The sequence below is a fragment of the Cetorhinus maximus genome, chromosome 19 (assembly GCF_964194155.1).
Source record: "Cetorhinus maximus chromosome 19, sCetMax3.hap1.1, whole genome shotgun sequence".
Classification (NCBI taxonomy): domain Eukaryota; kingdom Metazoa; phylum Chordata; class Chondrichthyes; order Lamniformes; family Cetorhinidae; genus Cetorhinus; species Cetorhinus maximus.
In genome coordinates, this window is record NC_135897.1 from 80,867,210 (window position 1) to 80,893,418 (window position 26,209).

The 26,209-nt window shown below is 44.4% G+C and overlaps 1 long non-coding RNA gene across 1 annotated transcript in view; it reads right to left on the bottom strand.

Annotated features, from left to right (window-relative positions):
- Positions 1 to 15,361, bottom strand: part of LOC144694229 (uncharacterized) — a 92,573-nt gene extending 77,212 nt beyond the window's left edge. Inside the window, exon 1 of the long non-coding RNA XR_013579694.1 lies at positions 15,342 to 15,361. This is a non-coding gene — a long non-coding RNA (uncharacterized LOC144694229). The remainder of the gene's footprint in view (positions 1 to 15,341) is intronic.
- Between the last annotated feature and the right edge of the window lie 10,848 nt (positions 15,362 to 26,209).

Below are 26,209 nucleotides of genomic sequence, written 5' to 3' on the forward strand. Positions count from 1 at the left end.
ATGGGATCATACTTGCAGGTTTTTAGTCATTATAACTTACATATAGAGAATGGTGCTCAGGACAAGGTTCGGGACACTAGGCTGCCTGAGGAATTATAGTGTTTAGAGCATAGAAACAGGCAATTCTGCCCGCTAGGCCAATGTTTATGTTCCACACGAACTCCGTGGTCAATGTAGTGGAGTCAGAATTATTTAAAATTATTATACAAATGCAAGTTGCTTTTTGGCATCATCATTGTGAGTCAGAAGGTTATGTCTTCAGGTCTCAATCTAGACCAACGCTGCATGAGCAAGTGTCACGAATTCTATGTTGCAATGGCTGCACTTCAAAAGTACATCTTTGAAGTGCTTTGGGATGCCCTGAGGATGTGAAAGGCACTATAGAAATGCAAGTTCTCCTCTTTTTCCCAGTGGATTTAAAATGAAAATGTAAAATTCTCGGTCAGTGCAGACATTTTGCCATCAAGGTTATCTCATCAGTGATTGGCAGTTATTGTATGCTGATACCTGATTGGGAAGATCCCAGCATTGCTATTGGTGCAAATGAATTCCAATGGTGTTTTTCACAAATGAAGAACCTGTGATAACCTATTCTTGTGGTTCTATGATCCATTATTTCTCACTGGAACCTAACGCATGAGTTATTTGATTTCACAGTTAAATGTCAAACATAAAAGTTTCACCATTGACACCCTTTTTGGCAAAGCATACAGATCTTGTTTCTCATTTGGTAAGTATAACATGGAAAGAATGCAAAGGACCGAGATTCAATGGGACATTTGTAACATGAAGAATAATATTCAGTAGAAACACCAAATTCAAATGTTATGTAAGCCTTGCATTTTTTATCATTGTAGAATATTACTGTCAGGCTGCTGCACCCAAAAATGTAGCTTGCTCACCGAAATAATTTCTGAAGATGTGAAGAAGACTTATTTGAAGAACTCAACAATTTTTAATCCACCACTGAAGTGCATTTCAAAAGTATATCACAAAACCAAATCAGGTTATATTATGCAACTGATACGGAAAAATGCACATAAGAAAATAATGACAAATAAAAGATTATTTGGACTATCTAGACAATTAGTTTGACAGCTCGTGTGCAAGTTGTGCTATCATACTCTGTCACACATAACCTGTCCTGCACTAAGTTCCATTCATCCTCAACTTGCCATTGTTGACATACTGCTGGTTCCCTATCCCCCAGCACGTTAAATTTAAAATCTTTTTCCACATCTCTAAAGCCTTGCGTAGTCACATCTCACCATGTCTGTGAATTCTCTTCCAGTCTTTTATCGCCTCGCTAAAGTGCTACCTTTCTGACTCCATCTTCCTGAGCAACCTCCTCTCCTTCACCCACCTTAACTTGCAGAGTCCTCGGTCCACCTTGGTTCTACATTCTGGAACTCCCTCACGAAATCTTTCCATCACTGCTTCACCTTTTTCTTTCTCCACCTTTTAAGCACTTCCCCAAAACCAAACTTTTGGCCAAACTTTTGATCACTCTCCTAATTTCCCCTTCCCTGGCTCATGGTCTGTTTCCCTAATGAATGCTTCTGAAGTATTGTGGGATCTTTCTTACATTAAAGGCGCTCAGTGAATGCAATTGTTCAGCCTGCAAACTCCTTAGAGAAATGATTACTCCATGTTTCAAGAAGAGGAAGTTCTGGAAATTTCTCCCAGATGCCCAGAAATAATAAAGCAAAACATTTCCAGGATAATAATGTAATATTAAAACCTAGAAGCTTGAAGTTACTCAATGAATTTAATACCAATGCCTGATGTATTCTCCACAATTTCAATAAGGACATTAACCCATTTATTTTAAATGGGTTAATGCATCAGCTAAAATAGCAGAGAGAGGAAATGCAGACAAAAACATTAAGCATTCAAACACCATAATCCCACAGCGTTATTTCAAGTACTATATCATTTGATCTTGATGACTTTCATACATCAGGTGACAATTCCATTTCTCAGGAGATTTGGAACTATAATGCTACATAGACTATTTGGTCATCCATGCCAATACATACCCTTATAACCTTCAGTACTGTACTGAGGCATATACTCATCAACGTTCTTTTTAGACAAATTTAAATTAATCAACAGAGCATTAACTGCTTTTCTGGTGGAAGTCTATTCCAAATATCTATTGCTCCATAGGGGGAACATTATTCTAATTTCTGCACCTTGCTTGAGGCTTCAGTTTTGTACTTGAGTCCTTCAGTTCTACAAACACAGTTTATATTAAATATTATCTTCTTACATTTACTATATTGATGCCTTTCAGTGATTCCAAAACACATTCCTTTGAAGTTTCAATTTCTTCAATGAAAACAAGAATTTTAAGGCCTGGAATTACCCAATTACCCATACTGTTCAACTTCAGTTTTGTTGGCAGATTTAAAATATTGAAAGTTCCATGTAATATTCCAAGCATTAGCTTCACCATAGACATTTCCAAGAACATAAGAATAATATAGGACTTAGGAGCACGAGTAGGCCTTTCCGCCCTTCGAGCCTGCTCCACCATTCAATAGGATCATGGCTGATATGGTTGTGGTCCCAGCTCCACTTTTCTGTTGGCAACCCCTCCACCCCCATAACCCTTGACTCCCTTGTCTAACAAAAAAATATCTAACTTCGCCTTGAATAAGTTTAAAGCCACAGCCTCCACATTTCCAAGATTAAGACAGCCTTGTTCAAATTTTAATTATATGGGCTCTGAAAATCAGTAGCCCACAAACCTGTTTGTTGCACTGGGACTATGTCCACCAATGCAGTGACAACCCCACCAGAGTTTGTGAGGGCAAAAGCAGGGCATCTTATTTTCATTGGCCGCCTGCCACCATGGACCTTCCCCCACCTTGGTCCACTGTAAGGATGGTGCAAACCTTTTATTAACACCCTGCACTTCAGGGGTAGAAGCAGCTTTCCTCACCTGTACTCTCCTTTCTGGTTGTGGTCCACTTGTGGAGGCTAGCGCATCTTATTGGGTTCCTAACGAGTTGGAGGTGTGGGAACTTCTGGCAAAGGGAGGTTCCTGCCCTTTAGTTCTACACCATTTGAATCATTGCCCTTATGAGGGGCAGGCAGAGGTTCTGCTACTTATAAGACAGACTAGGGAATCTTAGACAAAAACAAAAATACCTGGAAAAACTCAGCAGGTCTGACAGCATCTGCGGAGAGGGACACAGTTAACGTTTCGAGTCCGTATGACTCTTCAACAGAACTAAGGAAACTTCCTTACTACGTTAACTTCCTTAGTTCTGTTGAAGAGTCATACAGACTCGAAACATTAACTGTGTTCCTCTCCGCAGATGCTGTCAGACCTGCTGAGTTTTTCCAGGTGTTTTTGTTTTTGTTTTGGATTTCCAGCATCCGCAGTTTTTTGCTTTTATCTTAGGGAATCTTAGAATTTGCAGAGACCCAACATAACTAGGTACCTGCCTATTTTCACCAGATTCCCACCAGAATTACAGCAGGGTTTCAATGGGCCCTCAAGACAATTTGAGGTCTTAGGTCAAGATATTTCCTTGTACATAATTCATCTTGTTGACTACAGTTAATATTGATTGGAAAACAGTTAGTAATCATTACCAATTTTTTTGTTGATCACCTTTTACCAATGGATAGTCATCTACCCACATCCAACAGTTTCAATGTGTATTAATGTGGATTTATCTATTAAAATAAACGCATCCACTTTCCCAGGGGTCGAATATTCCTCCCATCTGGGGGGTTGTGCGGGGGCGGGCACGGGCAGTAACGGACCCGATCGGCGCCCCTGATCAGGCCCGTGCCGCCATTTTATGTGGGTGGGCCAATTAAGGCCCGCCCAGCGTGAGGCACACCCGGAAGCGTTGAGCGCTCCCTGTGCAGGCGGGGGTGGGGGGTTTCCCTGAGTCGGGAATGCACGCAAAAGAGCGCAGAAATCTCCCTGAGGAACAGAGCTGCCTCAGGGAGATAGGTTTTAAATTTTAAAAGTTTTAATAAAGAAAAAAAAAATTAAGACATGCCCCCTCATGTGACAGTGTCACATGAGCTGGACATGTCAATGAACTTTAATGGAAAAATTTATTTAATTTATCTATCTATCCTTCATGAAACCTCATCCCGCCCGTGGATGAGGTTCCATGAAAAATGCGAACGCCGCCTGGGCTCTTCGCCTGCCCCCCCCGCCAACCTTAAGGTTGGATGGGCAGCTTTCCCAATAGCCTTAATTAGTTAATTAATGGCCTTAACAGGCCTTTGACAATTCGGCAGGCACGCGGCCGACTCAGCTGTGCGCCCGCCGGACTGAAAATCTAAATGACACACGCCCGACGTCACCCCGCGCCATCTTACGCCTCGGTGAGCGGGCTCCTCCCCCACTCACCGAGCCGAAGATTCAGTCCCCAGGTCACTTTGAGTGTCAACGTTCACACAGTTCACTAAATGACATGATTCCATGCAAATTGATGTCCTAGGACTAAAGCTGTGATTTAATCCACAAGCTATGATGTCAGACAAAGAATACGTCGGAAAACTTCCTTAACATTAGTAACATTGATCCAATACACAGAGCACTCTGGTGCCTCTTTGACAGCTGGCACCAATCGACATTTAGGGTGCCATAGCTGAAGTGCAATAAGTTTCAAACTGGGTGTTTTCCATTTATTGGGAGAACAGCCATTTCTTGCTAAGTGGAGGAATCATTAGCAAACTGTATTTCTCTTGATCTTTCTCGAAAGTGCAGGCTGGCTAACACATGGAAAACTCGTCTTTAGTCAAATCACTAGCTGTAAAACCTACTTTTATTAACTCTCCTCAGTGAAACACCATTTACAGTTTCTAGCTGCAAGTAATGTGACATCATCATCTCGTGAAAAAATCTGTCACTGATATTTTTGACAGTTAATGGCTACTAGCAAAGGAAAGTGTCCCCTTTGGTGCTTTTTTTGGCTCTGTGAATGAAATGTTAAAAATAAGATTTAAATCCAGGGAACTTTTGACCAGTCAGTTTAACATCGGTAACAGAAAAAATAATGGAATCACTTTAAAGGGAAAAAGTCAAAAAACATCTCGGGACTAAAAATATCAACATGAGCAAATCAGCATGGATTACAAAGGAGAAAGTCCTGCTTATTGATCAACCTCATTTAATTCTTTGAAGAGCTAACAGAGCATACTGTAGTAGAAATAAGATATCTGGATTTCCAAAAGGCTTTCAATAAGCTGTCATGTAATAGACTAATGAATAAGACCTGAGCATGGGGAGTCAGGAAGCAGTTAGAAGACTGGGTAACTCGTGGGCTGCAAGACCGAGAGCATCAAGAAGGAGTAAAGGGTAACTTTTCAGAGTAGTAGAAGGTAAAGTGAGGTTCCACAAGGATTAGTGCTGGGACCATTTTTGTTCAGAATTTGTATTCATGATTTCAACTTTGGAATTAGAAACACAAGTCAGAATTTTGTCAGCCCTTTGGAGATGGGCTGGAAGATGGGAGGGGGGGCTGGTAGAATCATGGCGGAAGGTGTTGGGAGGGAAATCTGACTTCTTTCTGCCGCCATGGTATATTTCCAGAAGAGGAAACGGTGGCAAGCGGCTAATTATTTCAATTAAGTGGCCAACTAACAGCCCCTTTCCAACCCCGCTGGGATCCTACAGGCTTTGGGACAGGACCCTATTTTGTTGGGGAGACCGCCAGGTATATTGAGACGGCCTTCCAGTGGTTCCCAGTGAGGGGGAGCTTCCTTTAGTTCACCCAATGGCAATGGCTGCCCCCTTGGTTCTGATGCCACTGCTGGAGGGTTCACCTTTTCAACCCCCAGGGCTCGTCTGCCTGACCCCAGCACATTAAAGGAAAATTCTTACTTGCCCTTTGAGAACACTCCCTCATGGAGCCCTTTTCTCCTCTTCCTGCGGCCTTAGCTGTGGCCACCTCTATCGATGGTGCTGCTGAGCTGTCGGCCCTCTGATTGGGTCAGCAGTCCTGAGGGGCGGGCCACTGACCTTAATTGGATGGTGGTTCTGACGGTGGCTTCTTGATTGGCCAGTAAAATTTCCCAGCCCGTGGCCCTGCCATCTGCCTATGTGGGCTCAGGGCCTACTTTCGGTCCCGATGGCAGATCTACCTCCCTTCAGGAAAAATCCAGCTCGCGATTTCTACATTTGGAGGTAACACCACATTGTGAGGGATAATTAACTTTGAGGAGGACTGCAGCAAATTCAAAGAAGACACTAATAAACTTGAAGGGCGGAACCTTCCAGTCCCACCAGTAGTGGGAAGCTTGGCAGGCAGGGGCTCTTAATTTAACGTGAGGCTAAAAATCAGTTTTCTGGTAATGGAATGAACTTCAGGAATTCTGTTCTCAGGACTTTAAAGGCAAGTTAAAGGTGGGTCGAGCCCATGAACAATGTCGGGAAGCCCCTCTGCATGCATTAGCATGTCATGCATGCTCATTAAATGGCCACCTCGCTGGAATTAAACCCTTCCTCAAAGTTAAGTTCCTGGCCAGCGAGAAATTAGAACATTCACTTTTACGACTGCAGCTAAGTGGCACCTGGCGAGGGTGACTTCTTCCATGATTAATGATGAATTACCTCTGCATTGTCCTCTTTGGGGAGCGTCTGTAAATTCCAGCCTCTGCTTGAGGCTGGGATGCGGCAGTACAACTTGCGTGGAGGATGACCAAGGAAGGGAGGAAGGGTTAGCGGGGAAGGGTGGAGCAGTGTTCAGGCAAAGGTGGAAGGGATAGTGCAGTCTGTCCAGGTGCCCATTACCCATGGTGCCTGGACCTTTGACCCCATGAGGTAATGGCAGGGCCAGTAACGTTCTGCCTGCCACCACTGTGAGAATCATGGATACGTATTTAATTAGATGAACAGCGCAAGATCGCGTGTGGTCAGCTATCCTGCACCTCCACAGTGAAAATCACTCCCATTCTGTGATTCTGCCTGAAAAATGGATGTATAATTGACAAACGAATTTCAACATAGATAAGTGTAAGGTACCACAGCGAAATATTACACACAAATCCATAAAAGGTGGATGTAGGTCAATATAATCATAAGGTTAGAAGTGGGGATGTTCGCTGATTATTGCACAATGTCAGCACCAGTTAGAACTCCTCAGATACTGAAGCAGTCCATGTCCAAATGCAGCAAGACCTGGACACTATCCAGGCTTGGGCTGACAAGTGGAACGTAACGTTCGCGCCACACAAGTGCCAGGTAATGACCATCTCCAACAAGAGAGAATCTAACCATCACCCCTTGACATTCAATGGCATTACCATCGCTGAATCTCCATTATCGAATTCCTGGTGGTTACCATTGACCAGAAACTGAACTGGACTAGCCATATAAATACTGTGGCTACAAGAGCAGGTCAGGGACTAGGAATCTTGCAGTGAGTAACTCACCTCCTGACTCCCCAAAGCCTGTCCACCATCTACAAGGCACAAGCCAGGAGTGTAATGGAATACTCTGCACTTGTCTTGATGAGTGTAGCTCCAACAATACTTAAGAAGCTTGACACTGTCCAGGACAAGCAGCCCGCTTGGTTGGCAACACATCCACAAACATTCACTCCCTCCACCACCGATGCACAGTAGCAGCAGTGTGTACCATCTACAAGATGCACGGCAGGAATTCAGCAGGGCTCCTTAGACAGCACCTTCCAAACCCACAACCACTACCATCTAGAAGGACAAGGGCAGAGATACATGTGAACACCACCACCTGGAAGTTCCCCTCCAAGCCACTCACCATCCTTACTTGGAAATATTTCGCCGTTCCTTCACTGTCGCTGGGTCAAAACCCTGGAACTCCCTTCCTAAAAGCACTGTGGGTGTACCTACACCACATGGACTGCAGTGGTTCAAGAAGGCAGCTCACCACAACCTTCTCAAAGGCAATTAGGGATGGGAAATAAATACTGGCCTAGCCAGCCACACCCAAATCCCATGATTAAATAAGAAAAAGCCAAGCAAAAACAAACTAGGGTTATTTCTAGAGAGAATTGAAAAGTAGAGACGTTATTCTAAATTTGTTGTTAATTGGCAGCAGCATCCTTCCATCTACATAAGGTGGATATGCAGCAAATCAAAACCATTTGGAATGGGATGGCTTCATGTGGCGCATTTTTGCTGATGGCTGAAGAGACCAATCCGTGAGAGGCAGGATCTGCCAATAGTATTCCATGTGAAGTGGTTATTAGGTGTCGCCGTTATAGTGGTCAATTGTTATGTGTTTGATTATGTGAGTATGTTCACTATCGATGCTCACTCCACTTGATTGGTTAACACTGGGTGTAGACTCAGGGAAAAGTAAACAAACTGTAGAAAGAGTTGGAAGCTCGAGCAGATCTGAGATGTAAAATATACAACAGCTGTGAGTGTTGTTTTCAATGTTGACACTGGTGACCAAGCCGCTGTAGCCACTGATCGTCATGGTGATGTACATTAACAGGTGATGTCGCTATTTATGATACTATCTATTGAGCCTTTATTAGGCCACACTTGGAGTAATGTGTGCAGTTCTGGTTGCCATATTATAAAGAAAATATTTGGAGCGGGAACCCGGAGTGTTACTGGCCGATGAGTGGGGCGGGCTGTAAGGGACAATCGTGCAGTGCCCATCTAATTAATTATGCATGCGTGCAGTTCGTGACACATCTCATGGTGGGGTGCGCAGTAAGGCATGTGCCTCACCATCATGTATGGGCACCTTATTGAAAAGACGCCTGGACAGCCAGGGCACTGAGATGGCCTTGAGAAGGTACCAAGCACCGGCCCCATGCTTCAGTGATGCCTCCCTGCAGACCCTCCTCCGAGCGGTAGGTGTCAGGAGAGATGTCCTCTTTCCCAGGGATAGGAGCAGAAGGCCTGCCCGACACACCACACCGGTCTGGGAGGAAGTTGCCATGGTAGTCAGATCGAGAGGGGTGCAGAGGAGGACCGCCCTGTAGGGCAGGAAACGGGTGAATGATTTAATCCGTGCCGGCAGGGTAAGTGAACCTTCTGCTGACGTGGGCGTCAATGACAAGGCCAGCATCTGTGTTGCCTATCCCTAAAAGCCCTTGAGAAAGTGCTGGGGTGCTGCCTCATTGCCCCACTGCAGCCCATGTGATTTCTGGTAGGGAGGCAACTGCAGGTTGCTGACCCAGCCACACTGAAGGCACAGCTGAGGGATGGGGAGGGTGGTGCGTTTGGAGTAGAGGACAAGTTGCAGATGCTGCTGATCCCATGCCTCTGCTGCCCTTGTCCTTCTAGCTGCTAGAGCACGCGGGTCTGGTGAGGGCTGCCGATGTAGCCTTGGGGACTAACAGCAGCATATCTTTCACATAGCACGCATTGCTGTCACTATGGGTCGGTGGCAGAGGGACTGAATGCTACGGCTGCTGGATGGGGTGTCAATCAAGCAGACTGCTTCATCCTGGATCCAGCTCCCTGAGTGCTGCTGGAGCTCCACTTATCCAGGCAAGTGGACGGTATTCCCTCAAACTCCTTACTTGTGCTTTGTAATCGTGGACAGGCTTTGGGGAGCCAGAAGGCCATGTACTAGTCACAGAATTATTAGCATGTGACCTGCTCCTGCATCAGAAGTGCTCACAATCCATCCATCCGTCTTTATTGCCAGGAGAAGGCAGCGCATGACCAGCGAGAGACCGGGAAGATGGGAGGGAGCGTGCCCAAGGTCCGACCCCTCACATGACCTGGACAGCAGGCTGCCAAACTGGCAGGGGAGGATCGTGACTGTGCCTGTGCTGAGAGTGAGGTTGGCCTCCCCCAAGCATCCAGTGAGGAAGCATGCTCAGTCTCTGAACAACGGAACCTGAGGGTGATGCTGTGTGCAAGGTAGGAGGCAGCTTAGGCTGTCACACATTCTCTATTCTCTCCATTCCAGGTGCCAGTAGGAACAGGGGGAGGCCTGCCTCTGCTCCAGAAGTAAGCCCCAGGACAGCTCTGACAATGACAAACACTTCTGCACACCTGTAGAGACGTCACAGCTTTAGCCTGCGCCCTCCGCCAGCCCAGAGAGACACACACCTTGGTGGGTCATATATCTAGGCTAGGCTCAGGCTCACACTCTGGTTCTCACCTCCCAGGCCTGTGTATAGAGCAGGCAGAGGCAGTGAGAGGCAGGGCCTCTGGCACTCAGAGGACTGCTGGAGAAGGGACCTCTGCTAAGTCAGAGTTAGATGATGAGTCGCTGGAAGTGGTCACGGAAAAGATGCTGGAGCATCATAGAGATGCAGGGGAACATCAAACAGAGGTGTCAGAGGCCCTCAATTGAGCAGCACAAGAGATGGAGGAGCCTGTCCATGTGCTCTCTGATGTTGTGGTTCCGGCATGGAAGTCTCCATGGGGAGGCTGACAGATACCATGGAGAACCTGGTCCAGCAGAATGCGGAGTTTATGATAGATACGAGCTCTGACCTGCGCTCCATCCCTCTAGCCATGGGTAGACTTGTGCAGCGGCTAGACAAGAGGGGGGAAGGGACACATCGAGCTCCCTCCAGGTGCCCCTTCTCCTCAAGGAGTCAGGGAGGGGCTTTCAGACATCCAAAGGGAGGAGGAGTGTAAGGTGGACACTCCTGGGGCTTCCACTCAGGACTCTCCAAGGGTCTTCATGTGTTTTGAGTCCCCTCTGGCTGTAACCCCATCAGCTCCAGCCTCTGAGACCACTGAAGGTGCACCTGTCCCAGAGCAGGAGACCCAAAGAAGGCCAGGGCCCTCCAGGCCTCGGCCCTCTAGAAGACGCCCGCCAAAGTCATCACTGACAAGGGGGCATAGTAGACAGCAGGCTGCCTACACCTCTGCTACGGGTGTCATGGAAGCATCTAGATGTAGTGGTAGGGTAGAAAAGTTAAGAAGTATTAAATTAACACTGGTGGCAAGGGTGTACAATCATTGTTTTAGCACCTTTGTAAATATATGAACCATTTCGCTTCACGGCGATCTCCTGGGTTGTTTTTGCGGCTGTTTGTGTGATTGGCTGTGTGCACTATCCACCTTCAAGGGAGGGACCAAGGCTGGATTCATGTCCTCCTGAATAATGCCAGCACATCGAGGCATCGCTTTTTGCCGAGGTTCATGCCAGCCATGTGAGAGAAGCCTCCCAGTCACACTATTTCCCTTCCCTCCACTGCCCCCTAGACCCTATACAGAGACCTTTGCCTTGCCAGGATACACTATCTGGATTCTCCTACAGTTGTCCAGTTGAGCTGACCACCCACCCGAGGACCCTCCTCCCACCTAGAAGTTTATCTGCTGGATATCGAGGCCATCGACATCCTGATCTGCCTGTGCCTCAGGATGGTGCACGTCACCATCTATACAGTGTCTACCACCCTTCACCCTTCTCTTGTAACCCACCCCCTCCCCTACATCATCATCGACCCACCCCACAACACCCCCCCACCCCCACTCCTGGTGTTACTTTCAGCCTCCCATTGGTTACCCTTGAACCTCACTCCATCATCGTTACTCTTCAAATGCCTTCGCCACCCCAATGAGCCCACACCTGCCACAGACCCCATGCCCACCCTCCTGACCCTGCCCACTCCCCAGATCCATGTGAAAATTCTTATCCCCGTGATCAACCCCCCTCCCGTGTTGAGAACTACCCAGCCACACCTGGACCCTCACCCTCCCACCCTATGACACCCCACTGCCCCCCCTCACAGTCACAGTACCCTCCCAGTACCAGTACCCTCAGTTCGCCCCCAAGATTTCAGCACTGACAGCACCGAGTCCTCCCTCTGAACATTTCCTCTCACCCACTCAAGCCTTCCTGGTCACCAAGCCCCCACCCAGGCCTTCCTGGTCACCTCTCCCACCTTGATATCCACCACCCCGCCCTCTGTGTCCCAATCACCACCGTGCCCCCGTGTCTTCCAGCAATTCGCCCCATGTGTCCTGACATCCCCATGTATTCTAGCACCTCCCATGTGTGTTCTGACCCCCCATGTATTACAGCACACCCCTGTGTGCTCCGGCCCTCCCCCGTGTATTCCGACACACCCCCATGCCTTCCAGCGTCCCTGCCCAGTGTGTTCCGACACTTCCATGTCTACCAGCACCCCCTCTTGTGTTCCGACCCCCGCCCATATCTTCTAACAACCCCCCATCCCTGCTGTCTCCTTGGAGCAGCACCATACCTGGGGTCTGATGCTCCAGGCTGCGGCTTCTCGGGCAGGTTATCTTTACTCTTCCCATGTGCGTGCCAGGTTCGTATGATCGTGAATCGGACCGGTGTGAATTCCCACTGGGGGAATGATCCCGGTCGGTTGGTGTGCTCATTAGCATGCATGAGATGCCGATTCAGTTCCCGATGAGCCTCAGCAGGAAAGGAGACCCACCATTAACCTGCTATGTCAGCTGGGACCGTAGGTTCCCAACGTCCGCCATTTCTTGCCATTGGGAATCCGATTTTTTTCGTCCTGCCTACACTCTGCCCCTTTCTACGACGAAATCTGCCGCCGGCAGGAGGGGCAAATTCCACCCAATGAGGCAATTGGAGAAGATGCAAAGGGAAGGGTCACTGGCAGCACTGCTCCTCAGCTACTGATCAGGTTTGAGGGGGTGAACAAGGATGGGTGGAGGCTTGAATGGAGCATAAACACTGGCATGGCCTGAATAGGCAAGTGGCCTTTTTCTGTGCTATTTATTCTATGTATGATTTAAATTGATGCTATCTTGGACCCGGTGACTCCATTTAAGCTTGAACTTGTATGGATTCCTCCATTATCGTGTAAGTGAATTTGAGACGAAGGGTGAATTTGAGACAGGTTACCACATTGAGGAGGCTCTGGGTAGGTTTAATTCTTCAAGCAGTGCACCTTGGTGTTTTTGCCACTCGGGAAATGCAATGTTTTATGTTGAATTACATAGATATTGCAACACGGAAACAGGCTATTCGACCCAATCAGCCTGTGTTGATGTTTATACTCCACATGAATAATTTAAATCCCATGTCCCCGCCTTGTCCCATATCCTCTTTTTCCTTCAACCACCTATCAAATTTATTCTTAAGTATTGAGATGTCCCTGCATTTTGTGTGAGGGATCTTTGGATCTTCAGTGGAATGTCGATGGAAACTGTTGTGATATGCCTGTAAGGCATCACTAGTGACCAGTTTCTGTTGCACTTTGGCCTGTAGGCAGAACACAGCACACACAACTCTGCTGCTGATGTTTTCAAGCTTTCTACCTTTGTATAAATGATCTAGTCTCAATAAATGAACCCACAATATGTTTACCCAATCCCTTATGAACAGTATCATAACAACATTACAGAAACCTGGAGAGAAACAATTTAACTGTGTGCACATCTCATCAGAGTGTCTGCTGATCCTTTGTTGAAGTTGTGACAGGCAATTGGAAGATCTCCTGTGGAAACCCAAGCCCATGGTCACTGTTTCAAACAATGACTACAGTAGTGCATTCAACAAAAAAGAACAGTTTCTTCAGCTCTCCATTCTAAATCCCTTTCATTTTGTCTGGTGTCCCCTTGTTTTGGACTGCTCAATCGCTGGCAACAGGCTGTTTCCATCTACTGTGTCCCATCCCATTTAAAAACTCTGATCAAATCATTACGGAATTGCCTCTTCAATGTCCTGTTTTTTTCAAAAAATCTTTCTTTATATTTATATTTCCTCAAATCAGGCATCACCCAAGTGAATTTATCTATTGCCTTGACATTCTTCTAATCAGTTTGACCCCAAAAGTGCACACATTACTTACTCCAATTGTGGCCTCACTAAGATTTTATGTAGATTCACCAATACCTCTTGTCAAAAAATCAAATATTCTATTGTCTTTCGTAAGAACTGTCTATCTGAGCTGCTGCTTTTCTCATGAACTTGAAGCCCCCAAATCTCTTGATCATCCTACATCACCCAGCTTTCCCACATTCAAAGTATAATTCTTATTTTTATGTTTTCATTAAAATGTACCAACCTCATTCTTGTGGTACAATGGGTAGGATCCCCACCTCTGAGCCAGAAGCTCTGGGTTCAAGTTCCACTCCAGGACTTGATCGTAACCTGGCCAAACAGGTTGATTATAGCTGTCATGGATCAGATTGGCGCCAAAGGTGTGGGGTTTGTTTCCTGTTCCCACTGGGGTTGATTTGGGACTACCTCCTTGCACTGCCCATGGTGGAGGTCTTGGTGCTCTGGGTTTGGATCTGCCTTTGGGCAGAGAACTGAAGAAGGTACCACCTCATATTTACTGACATTACATTCAGTGTCTACCGGGAACACTGCAAACAGTAACTCACCTCCAGACTCCCCAAAGCCTGTCCACCATCCACAAGGCACAAGTCAGGAGTTTGATGGGACACTCCCCACTTGCCTGGATGAGTGCAGCTCCCGCAACACTCAAGAAGATTGATACCACCCAGGACAAAGCAGCCCACTTGATTAGCACCACATCCACAAACATTCACCCCCTCCACCACCGACGTACAGTAGTAGCAGTGTGTACCATCTACAAGATGCAATGCAGGAATTCACCAAAGCTCCTTCGACAGCACCTTCCAAACCCACGACCACTACCATCTAGAAGGACAAGGGCAGCAGATAGATGGGAACACCACCACCTGGAAGTTCCCCTCCAAGTCACTCACCATCCTGACTTGGAAATATATCGCCGATCCTTCACTGTCGCTGGGTCAAAATCCTGGAATTCCCTTCCTAACAGCACTGTGGGTGTACATACTCCACATGGACTGCAGCGGTTCAATAAGGCAGCTCACCACCACCTTCTGAAGGGCAACTAGGGATGGGCAATAAATGCTGGCCCAGCCAGCGAAGCCCACATCCTGTGAGTGAATTTAAAAAAAGTACCACTGTTTTGTCCATTCTACCTTTGACCCTCAGACTAATTTACCATACTTAGCTTTCCTTCTGAAGGAACTGACTCTCACTGGGTTGTGGTTTCATGAGTATCAACACTCTGCAGCATCTTGTTCAAGTGGCATTCTACTGAACAATTAAGTCCATCAGAACCAAATCTCCAGTCTGCACTCAACTGGTGCCCATATATATGTGTGTGCACCTTTCTGCAGGAGTCACTGGGTGACAGGAATCCTGATGTTTCTGCTTCCTCTCGCAGTGTCAATATAGTCAACTGTGACATCCCTGTTGCAAAGTTCAAAGATCAAATCTATGACTTTCCTGGTCTCTATGGTTCAAATCCATACCGTGCTGAGCATCTACCCTACTGAGACAAGCCCTACCTCCTGTAGTAATTTTAAAGAAATGTAGAATCACAAACAGTGCAATACACCACTGGTAGATCAACGGAATAAGCATATAGTTAAATGCACCATTGCATGCTGAATACCTGTTTCTGTGGCATAACTTCTGTTTCTTACGCCCCTCTCATATGCAAGCATGACATTGGGTCTTTTAACTTAACAACAATGCCTCCTTAAATAGCAACCACTTTGCAAAAAATTCCTTCTGTTTCTTCCTTTTATCTACGGCCCACTGGGAGTAGGTGATGTACAGGACAAGTAATTTGTTCCATGAAAAATCAATCTTTGACTGTTAATGTTAAATGAATTAATTTGTTGTCAAATGTGCTCGGTCAGTTCTGAGTACCTGCTCAAGTCAGTCACATTAACAAATCCTTTAATCTTGACTGGCCCACTGAGTAGGAAATCACCTAACCTACTAATATGATTCGACATATGTAGTTGAATTGGATTTGATTCTTTTAATTAGTGTCCATTCAAGCCACATTTTCTCCTTGTATAACTTTGCACTTCCATTGATATTTAGTGAGTTTCGGAAATGGGGAATAAATTCCAGCAGAATAGTAATTAACCCTTTTTTCAAGTGTTGATATTTAAGTTAAGTTAACATGCTTTTTCATTGCCATTCCAGATATTTCAAACTCCATTTTTCATCCATGTCTTCTACTTGTGCAGCTGAACAAATATTCCATCTGTTCAGCAGTGTAAGTACAAGATACAAATAAAATTACACTAATAATAGGATCCAGTCCTGTTTCCGTAACCAATAGAGAGTTATGCTGCAAGGAGCAAGGCATGATGGTTAAATTGGATAAAAGGGGCATAAACCTATTCTTTTTAAATTGAGAAGCCTAGTTAAAGGACAAGGGGCCATTGTGTGAGACACCACAAGGATTGGAAGGATCTGGAAAGAAGACAAGATCAGTCATGAAGTACTTAGGTAACATCAGGCTGTTAAAAACCTGTGGCTTTTAGTCGGAAAAATGACACACATGGGAAGAAATAGTGTTTTAAAGCCCTGGCTGAGAATGAGCTACAGTAAGAGATAATGAAAGCTGTGGGGCTTAGGCCTTTGGTGTAAAATACATTTTGGACTAATATATTGCATTGAACACAAGAGGTTCAGCACATTTTCAAAAAAAAATATTCCTAACACTACCCCTTATGAGGAAATTTAACTCTTCGTGGTGGAGACCTTTTTAAAGAGCAGATAGTTTGTGAAGTTGCATTATTGACTCCATGAACGCACGAGTTCAAAATTCACTAATGGGCATGAATCAGATGTGAAAAGTGGAACTAGGTTTGTCTCAATTATGGTTGTACTATATGTAAAGGTTAGGGATTGGGTGTTGCTTAGAGAAATGGAGATATCTAGGGAAAAGGATGTTGTGAGATGATATGAATTATACAAGCTGCACAACTATAACAAGCTCAAACAGATTTGCAAAGTAATCAGAGACTTACAAGTTTTGAGCTCCTCTATTGGCCCATTCACCTTCTTGTAGTGTTGCCACCGGCAGCCCTGAATTCAGTGGTACATCAAGTAACATAATGATCTCCAGGGGACTGAGAAGTACCTATGACATAGATTTCACCCATCCTTCCAGAGGCAGTAGCACTGCTCGTATCCATTTAAATATTGTTGCCTGAGGGTAAGGACTCTTTTTCTTGGCTTATTGCCCAGTGTGCCTATGCAGCCAATGCTGAAATATTTCTATCACAGACATTTAATAACCTGCATCTCCAGAAATGCCGCTGTGACTTTCAAACAACTGCCCAAGTGGTTAAAAACATGTGGGGAGAGAAACATAAGGTTAATATTTCAGGTTTTTTTGTCAGAACTCTGTCTGCCTCTCTCTCTCTCCATTAATGCTGGCTAATATGCTGTGTGTTTCCAGCATTTTGTCTTTTTATTTCAGACTCTCAACATCTGCAGTACTTTTTTTTGTGTAGGGTTTGCTGCTCTATTAAGGGGACTTGGAGTCTGGGTTATGATAGGACTACAACAGCATGTCACATTTGCCTCCCTCTCTCTCTCTCTCTCTCTCTAGCAGTCCCTCGAAACAAGGGGGGCAATTGCCACAGATCCCTGGGCAGACCTGGTGCATGGAGTCTTTTAATGTAGGGAGGCTATTGTGCTGCAGCTACCACATGGTTGTGGTTGGCCAGGAAGTTTTCCCACTCTTACCACCTGCCATAGGTATATTGGAGGGAATTACAGGTTGATAATCAACCTGTATACAGGTTGCCATAAACGCAGCTTCTGTGGCTGTCAAGTCCTGGGGTGGGTCTCAGACTTGGAGCGTCTGGCTCAGAGGTGCTACCCACTGCACCACAAGACCTCCTCTTACATTTGTGCAGCACCTTTACTGCAGTAAAACTTCCAAAGACACTTCACAGCAGCCTTACCAAAGAAAATTTAACACTGAATCACATAAGGAGACAGTAAACAACCAAAAGCCCATTCAAAGAGGAAAGTTATAAGGAATCTTAAAGGAAAAGAGAGAGAAGGAAAGAGGTGGAGAGATTTATGGAGGGAATTCCAGAACTCAGGACCTTGGCAGCACAGCCACTAATGCTAGAGCAATGAAAATCAGTATGCCCAGCAGGCCAGTATTGGAGGACCATAGATATCTTGGAGGGCTGTGAGGTTGTGGAAGATTATAGAGATAAGGGTGGGGGGGTAGTGGGGGTTTGAGAGGGTGAAAAGCCAAGAAAGAATTTGAAAACAAGGATGAAAATTTTCAAAGCAAGGTGTTGAAGGACTGGGAGTGAATGTAGGTCAGTGAGCAGAAGGGTGATGGGTAAATGGGACTTTTTGCATATTAGGTCATGGGCAGCAGAGTTTTGGATGACTTCAAGTTTATAATTTATTCACCAGTGTTTAATGTAAGCAGGGCATATAGTGACGTAGCCATTGAAATTAGGTACATATTTCTTGTAATTAGAGGTTTATAAATAATGATTTGTTATAATGGGTTTCATGTTTGGAACAAAATGAAAAGAAACATTTTAATGTATTGTTAGTTGTGCAAAGTTCAGAACATTGATCTCGTCCATTAGATCATGGTAGATTTAATGACTGGCTACAGACCTTTTAGGTTGCCTTTAGTTTAAGTCCAAATATTTCTGTTCATTTAATCTTACTAGCTTTCATCTTAAATACTGATTATATTTTAGAAAAAAAATCAATGTAACTTAGCTCGGTGTCTGAAGTTAATGTTTGGAAAGAATAGAACAGCAATAAAAGCACTGAAAAAAAAAGATAAATAAATATCTCCTAAAGATAAATTCTTTCATTTGGTACATCTTAATGTAACAAGATATTTTGTCAAACGTGGTAATAAAGTTTATTTCTTTATCTTTAGTTTAAAAGTGAGAAGCACAGCTTTACACATTCAGCGATCTTTTGTTCTTTAGATCCTGCTGTATGTCAATGTGTGTACAACTGTCAAAAGCAAAAACTTCCAGTGTCACAGTTCATTTCTGATTCACCTCTAATTCATACAAATGCTAATTCAAAGCTCTCCTGTTATTTGTCCTTTTGAATCTGCAAATATTGTTAGTCTTGAACATAGATAACTTCTTTCAAAATAATGATGGTGTACATGGTAAAAGTGTTCCTCTCCCACTCGGATCCAGTTTACAACATATTCATTTGTGTGGGTTGAGGCAATGGGTTGTTTTTCAAATAGATGGCCCCTTAAAAATACAGTGCCAAGCATAACGTTTCTTGGAAAACCAGTTTTATGTTTACCGAGACAAAAGTTAACCTTAAATAAAATAATCATTATATTTGCAAATGTACAGAAGACTCTTCTCATATTGTTTACAATGTTACTAAGATGTAAGGGTAAAAATTGTGATTGATGCCATTCCCTCACTTGTGTTTTACACAGTCGTACCAACCGCTTCTCTGTTACTAATTCACTATTTTAAACAGGATTAAAAAGTGGGAGATGGTGGTGTAGTGGCAATGCCACTTAGACTAGTGATCCAGAGGCCAAGGCCAATGCTATGGGAATGTGGGTTGTAATCCCACCATGGAAGCTGGTGGAATTTAAATTCAATTAATAAAACCCTGGAATTGAAAGCTAGCCCCAGTAATGGTGACCATGACAACTATCATTTATGGTTGTAAAAACCCATCACTAATGTCCTTTAGGGAAGGAAATCTGCCCTTTCTTACCTGGTCTGGCCTACATGTGACTCCAGACCCATAGCAATGCGGCTGACTTTTAACCACCAGTTCAAGGGTAATTAGGGATGGGCAACAAATGCTAGCTTTGCCAGCGATGCTCGCCTTCCATGAAAGAATGAATAGAAGTCCAAAGGTGCAGTATGCATTCTAAGATCGGTACTGATCAGAATCTCTCATTTTTTAGTGTTCAGAAGAACACTTCCCCTGCTGTGGTTAATGAGATCTGGCTACAGCTTTTGATGCAATCCTGAATGGGAACAGTGTGGATAAACCAAGACGATTGTCCAGTTTGTCTGAAAGCTAGAGGTGGTCAAAGCATCACGGTACTGGTGATAGGGATTTTATTATTGTCTTTACTGCTGAGATGGAGTCTTTGTATGTTACACCTCAGCTTTTCACCAACATTGAATGGCATAAAGTAACATGGAAATACAATTCAGAACTGCAAGCTCCACTTCATTGGAAGCAGGTACCTGTCTTCAAGTGATATGAGCAGTGCAACAACAGCATTGAAAAGCAGATCTGAGCAATAGGAGGGGGGGGGGGGGGGTGGGGGAGTGGGGGGGGTGTGTAAAAAAAAACTCTAATTGGTTGAGAACTGTACAATTGATTGTCTTTACTTCAATCAGAATAGACTAATGGTAAATGACTGCCTTATCAATGCATCATTTCTCCATTGATCTGTGAAGGCAAGAAAGTGAAGTCAGCATTTGAGGCCGATATTCCAATCATTTCACTATTAAATCCACTCCCTTCCAAAATGAAGTGTAGCTTCAGCCCGTTCTGTTTATTTGAGTTTCTTTCGCTTTTCAGGTTAACCTTGAACAAAGTTCTTGTAATTTTGGAGTTCTTGGAGTGGGAAGCGGCATCCCGATGATTTCCTGAAATGGATGGGCCTCTGCACCATACTCACGAGGAAAATCTGCCCCGTATACACGATATAACTGATGCCTATAAACAGTATAAGGACAATACTATACACTGTGGCCCTGAAAACACGTAGGTTAGCGATCTCAGAAAACTTGGTGGTGACAGGCCTGCTTGGTGCCTCTGGCACCGATCCTAGTGGATTTCTCAAGGTCAGGGAAAGGTCTCTAATTTACCTCCCCCGAGGTGCACATAGAGTGTTTTTCATATTAGGAAGGCTGGATAATTCCCTTCACAACAAAGCTACCTTGAAAAAGAAAAAGAAAAAATATCAGCTCCTATTTGGCTTCCGGGGAAATAAATCCTTGCCTGAAGCTATGGGTGGGTCCCACTTTAGAGAAGTGGGGTCTCCAGACCATCCGCTGGGTCAAGACTGAGAACTCCCGAGTTCAGAGCCTCCATCCGTGGGTCTTATTCTTAGGATGATGACCATGTTTGGGACAGGTAGAATCTCCACTCCCAACAGGTTGAGATCTGGCCTTTCCCAACCTCATTTGCAGCCATTCTGACAAATCTTTATTTCATTGTTTATACTAAATGATGAATATTAGAGGAAGAATTCATTTGGTTGCTATCTCCAGTGGAATCTATCAGAACTATGATCTGGTTACATATAGGCCAGATTAAGTCTTCTGTGACTATGAAGTTGCTAACACACAGTGAAAAAGAAACCTTCTCCTCATTCTGTTGTGAAATAACAAGCCTATGGGAGATTCAAGAATCAATCCAGATCTTTTTTCGGTGTATAGTTAGCAGCTTGCATAGGCAGCTTGTCCAAACAGGGAAATTGCTTAATCCATAGCAAAACAAAGCAAGAAAATTATTTTCTGTTTAAACTTGCTGGCTGAACAAAAATGAGAAAAATAAAAAAAATGATTAGGCTCGGATTCCATCTTTTTACATTGCTTTGGTCTACTTTAAATGGACCAAATAGTATATCAGATTTGATGTGAAAAAAAATTAAATTCATAAAAGCCAATTTCAATTGAAAATAGAACATTAACCTATGACAGCTGCTACGTAACCTATCTGTTTTGTTAAATGTGGTTGCATGATTCATTTTCCAACAAAGGCTTGGGACATGCTGTGTGAAACATTCATACAAAGGTTTGCAGGTCAAAGCATCAGAGATTACTAAATAGAAACAGCTTCTACAGGGAAAGCGTTCAGGGCACAGATAGCTAAGAAAGGGTTTGACAATATTAAACTATCGAAACCCATATTTTTAACAAAGGCTAAACCTTAAACTACATTCAAGTAAAACCATTCAACTTTTTGAAAGCTGATTGCCTTGTGATACTGACCTGTGTCTGCTGGGGAAGGCTATTTTGTGAGTCCAAAACGTTGTTTTCCATAATCATTACAGTGCACAAGGTGACCCCAGTGGAGTTAGTTAGCAAAATTGGTACAAAGGACTTGTTTGACAGTCATTTATCTTCTTCACACTCCTCATTTTATATTTCTCAGTATCAGGGTTCAGCCAGACAGACACAGATGTCTCGTTGTTCAATATTGTCCAATAGCCAATACTGCTACTGGACAGGAAGTGCATCATCATTCCTATACAGTAGCTTGTCCTCCAATTTTCTCTCCCTCCATGTTGCTGAAGGTCTGATCGTTGCCTGGTGCAATGCTGATGGCACAGCTGAGCCCTGCAAGTCAGAATTTGAGTGTAAGGTAATTAGCCATGGTCTACAAGTGACCATTGGCCTCTCTCTCAGAGAGACAGAGGCAATTGGTTTTATAGCTTGAGGGGCATCACTCCATATCAAGCATGGAGCAAGGCATGGAGGCAGGCCTCTATGAACTACCACAGCTGGTATGGTGATTGAACCCACACTCTTAGCATCATTCTGCACCTCACCAGCCACGGTGCCAACTGAGCTAACCGACCCCATGAATCTGAGAGTGTGAGCCCATATTTCATCAATGGCAAATTGGGTTTGTACGCTAAACTTGTTTTCTGACAGTGGTATAATTGCTGTGAAGCATTTAATGTCCATATTTTGCATTTAAAAATGATCTACATATTGCTCCTGGACCTCATGATCGGGGTCCTACAACTGGAGTTAGCCAGTGCTGCCTGCTCAGAGTGACTTGTACAATTGCTAGGGAAATGTTTCCTTTGCTTTGTATCAGGACAACCTTGGCTGAGATTGGGAACTTTCCATGAGGAAAAAAAACAAATCTTTCTCATCATGCACCCCAGTAGGTTATGGAGCTACGAACTGGTACAGAGTCCAACTCCATGGCACCGAGCCACCTCTCCACTTGATGAACAGAAATGGGGCAGCTGAAAGGCATCTGATCTTAAAGAAAAATTCACATCTGCAACTGTTATTAACAGAACCCAGTTAAATGTCCTCATTGCACTTATAAACATGAACTGAGAATAAAGCCAGATGCAGGGCTATTCCCTAAACTAATCGCAGCCACAGTATCGGGAAATTATGGCCTGAAAGTCAGGAGATACCTAACACGAGGAAGGGAAACCAGACGGCAGCACCTATTAGAGTGCATTAATGTACCTGCCAACAACAACTAGCAAATGAATAAGCCGCAAGAAAGAAAAAAATGCTCAAAATCTAAAATAAAAGGAAGGGGTGGAATTTTACGAATGCGTTGTGGCGGGAGGGGGCGGGGCTATGAAATGCAATGAACCGTTTAAAAGACCATTGACTTCAGCAGCACCGTAAAATCCTGCTGGCGTAAAATTCCGCCCAAGATATGTTAGACGTACAGAGCACCTGAAAAAACATATAATACCAGGCTGTGGGTTAGACACTTGGTCAGAACTTAGGAGCTGCCTGTACCTGGTGATACGAGGACTTGGGTTACTTATCTGCTGACACATTTGGCTTGGAATATTGCATCATCGGGAGAGGGGTTGTGAAATAATTGGGGCTGAGAGCGCAGATTGTGGATTTTGCATTCGCATCATTTCAATTTATTTAACATTGTGATCTAATTCTCACCCGCAACATCCTTAAGCTAAGTGAACGGTCAAGTGCAATGTCTGTCAGCATTGTGATTGTTTGTGAGTGAGCGCGGATGGCTGCTGGGAGGTGGGCTTTGAGATGGTGAGTGATGGGTAGGGTGGATAACCATTCAACATCTCAGCTGAAAGCTGACATAAATCTGCACAGCACATATGGCTGCTGAGCTGGAGCGTTGGTAACTGATGAGACGGGACCTTCTGACTGGTGGTGTGATGTGAACAGATTAACCCCTGAACTGCTGCTGGCAAAGCCCCTCAGTTCAGCAACATCAAATCATTTGCAATCCCGCAGGGCTATTAAAAAAAAAGAGCCATGAAAAATTCTCGTATGCGTGCATTAGAAATGCAGGACTTGCTGGAATGTGTGGTTTTGTTCTTTTGATTGAAAAGAGCAGAATGAGGTATAAATAGTTATTTGGAAAAGTATTTTGGCCCATGCAGTTCCCATTCCCTGCTGTATCATGTGCACAAGATTCACATTAGTGTACGAAGTCTCAAAAGGCGTTTCAGATACCCCCAGATATAAATTTATTGCACCCGCTTTGGGGTAATCTTTGGAACATCTTCCATTTTAACACTTAAAAGGATTGTAAGTCAAAATCTCTCATTTTGCTGCGGCAGAGAGAGAGCGTCATACAGAAAGTAAATAAGAGTTAACACACGTATGATCAATGTGATCTCCTGGACCGGCATTGATAACCCAAGGGGACTGGGGAGGGACTTTCCAAAGATTGTTTCCCCCTCCGACCTTTTTACCCTGAGGTTTTCTTCTGTTGTTTTTTTTTTTCTTCTCCCTTTCCCAGGAGATTACATGGTTGCGGGGATCAGGGGATGCAGGGAGTGGAGGGGAGCGGAGGTACGCCTGGTTAGGAAATGTCTCGATATGATGCTTCAGGTATCATGAGTGTGTAGTAGGCTTGGTGGACCAGCTGTCCTTTCCCCGCCCATCATTTTTATACATTTGTATGTATTTGGTAAATTGCATCCCGCCCCCAGCCAGGCCTTTTCAACCATCTGGCAACTGCACAGGCATCCTGCCACTTCCACTATCTGCATCTCATTAAATGAATACAGTGTCTGCAACCAGAATATAAGACTTCCAGAATTAGGAAAGTTCAACTGAAATAGCAATGCCTGTTTGTTTCTGTTGTCCAGAACTGTCATCTTACTACACGAGAGAGACTATTTACTGGAACAGCCGTTTTATTAGTGCACCCGATAGGACTGAGTCGTCAACAGCAAGTTTTTAAAAATTTATTCACGGGATGTGGGCTTCGCTGGCTGGGCCAGCATTTATTGCCCATCCCTAGTTACCCTTGAGAAGGTGGTGGTGAGCTGCCTTCTTGAACCGCTGTAGTCCAGGTGGTATAGGTACACCCACAGTGCTGTTAGGGAGGGAGTTCCAGGATTTTGACCCAGCGACAGTGAATGAACGGCGATATATTTCCAAGTCAGGATGGTGAGTGGCTTGGAGGGGAACTTCCAGGCGGTGGTGTTCCCATCTATCTGCTGCCCTGGTCCTTCTAGGTGGTAGTGGTCATGGGTTTGGAATGTGCTGCCTAAGGAGCCTTGGTGAATTCCTGCAGTACCATATTTGATCCCCAGTCTGTATTAAGCTAATCACAACAATGTTTTGCTAAGGGTACTAAGATTTACCTCTGCTTTTGTGTGAAGGAGGGGGAAAGTTAGTTTGGGTAGCCAGTTCTGGAAAGGGTGAGTGTGTGAATGTTGAGTAGAGGTTGAGCAAAGGTTAAAGCTCAATTGCAGCATTGTTGATTAACATGCCAATAGCCAACTGTCTAAGCTCATGCATGGAGAGGTGATGGTGTAGTGGTATTGTCACTCGACTAGTAATCCAGAGACCCAGGGTAATTCTCTGGGGACCTGGGTTTGAATCCCACCACGGCAGATGGTGAAATTTGAATCCAATAAAAGCCCAATGCTTTTGAAACCATTGCTGATTGTTGTAAAATCCCACCTGGTTCACTAATGTCCTTTAGGAAAGAAAATCTGCCATCCTTACCTGGTCTGGCCTACATGTGATTCCAGACCCACAGCAATGTGGTTGACTCTTAAAATGCCCTCTGAATAAAGGGGTGGGCAATAAACGCTGGCCTAGCCAGTGGTGCCCACATCCTGTCAATGAATTTAAAAAAAAAGGTCAGCCTATTGGGTGGAGAGCTGCGGTGTCCATGAAATTGTAGCCCAGCATAAGAGGGAAATTTAACATTAATTTTAAAACATATATTCGATCATTCAGTAAGGATATCATTATACATTAGCCCCATAGAGTAATAAATGCAATGTTTATTGCTGAATCAACACATAAAACCAGATGATCACATTACTGTTTGTGGGACTTTGCTGTGCTCAAATTGCTTGCTGCATTTCTTTATTTGCAACAGTGATTACACTTCAAAAGTGGCTGTAAAGTGGAATGTCCTACAGTTGTGAAAGGTGCTATACTGCAAGTTCATTTTTTCTTCTTTCTATAGAGAAGAGTTAATGTCCTCTAACATAAGGAAAAGATGGATGTTTCAACAAGACAGTGCTAAACCAAACAGATAGACCTCCAGTGGGAAATAACACTGTAAGTTGACAAGTTGGGCTAACTTCACACTTCTTTTCTTACAGATCTTTCCATCCCAAATTGAGCCAAGGAATGTTGCCTCAACGCCGGCAATGTTGTCTTCAAAGAATTGTGGGCAACATGATTTGACTCCCCTTAATATGTAGAAAACCTGACCAAATAATGCTCTCAAAAGACTGAAGTCCAAAATGGCAGGAGTTTGGACTGGATAATCAGATATTGTGAGCATTCGGACTCT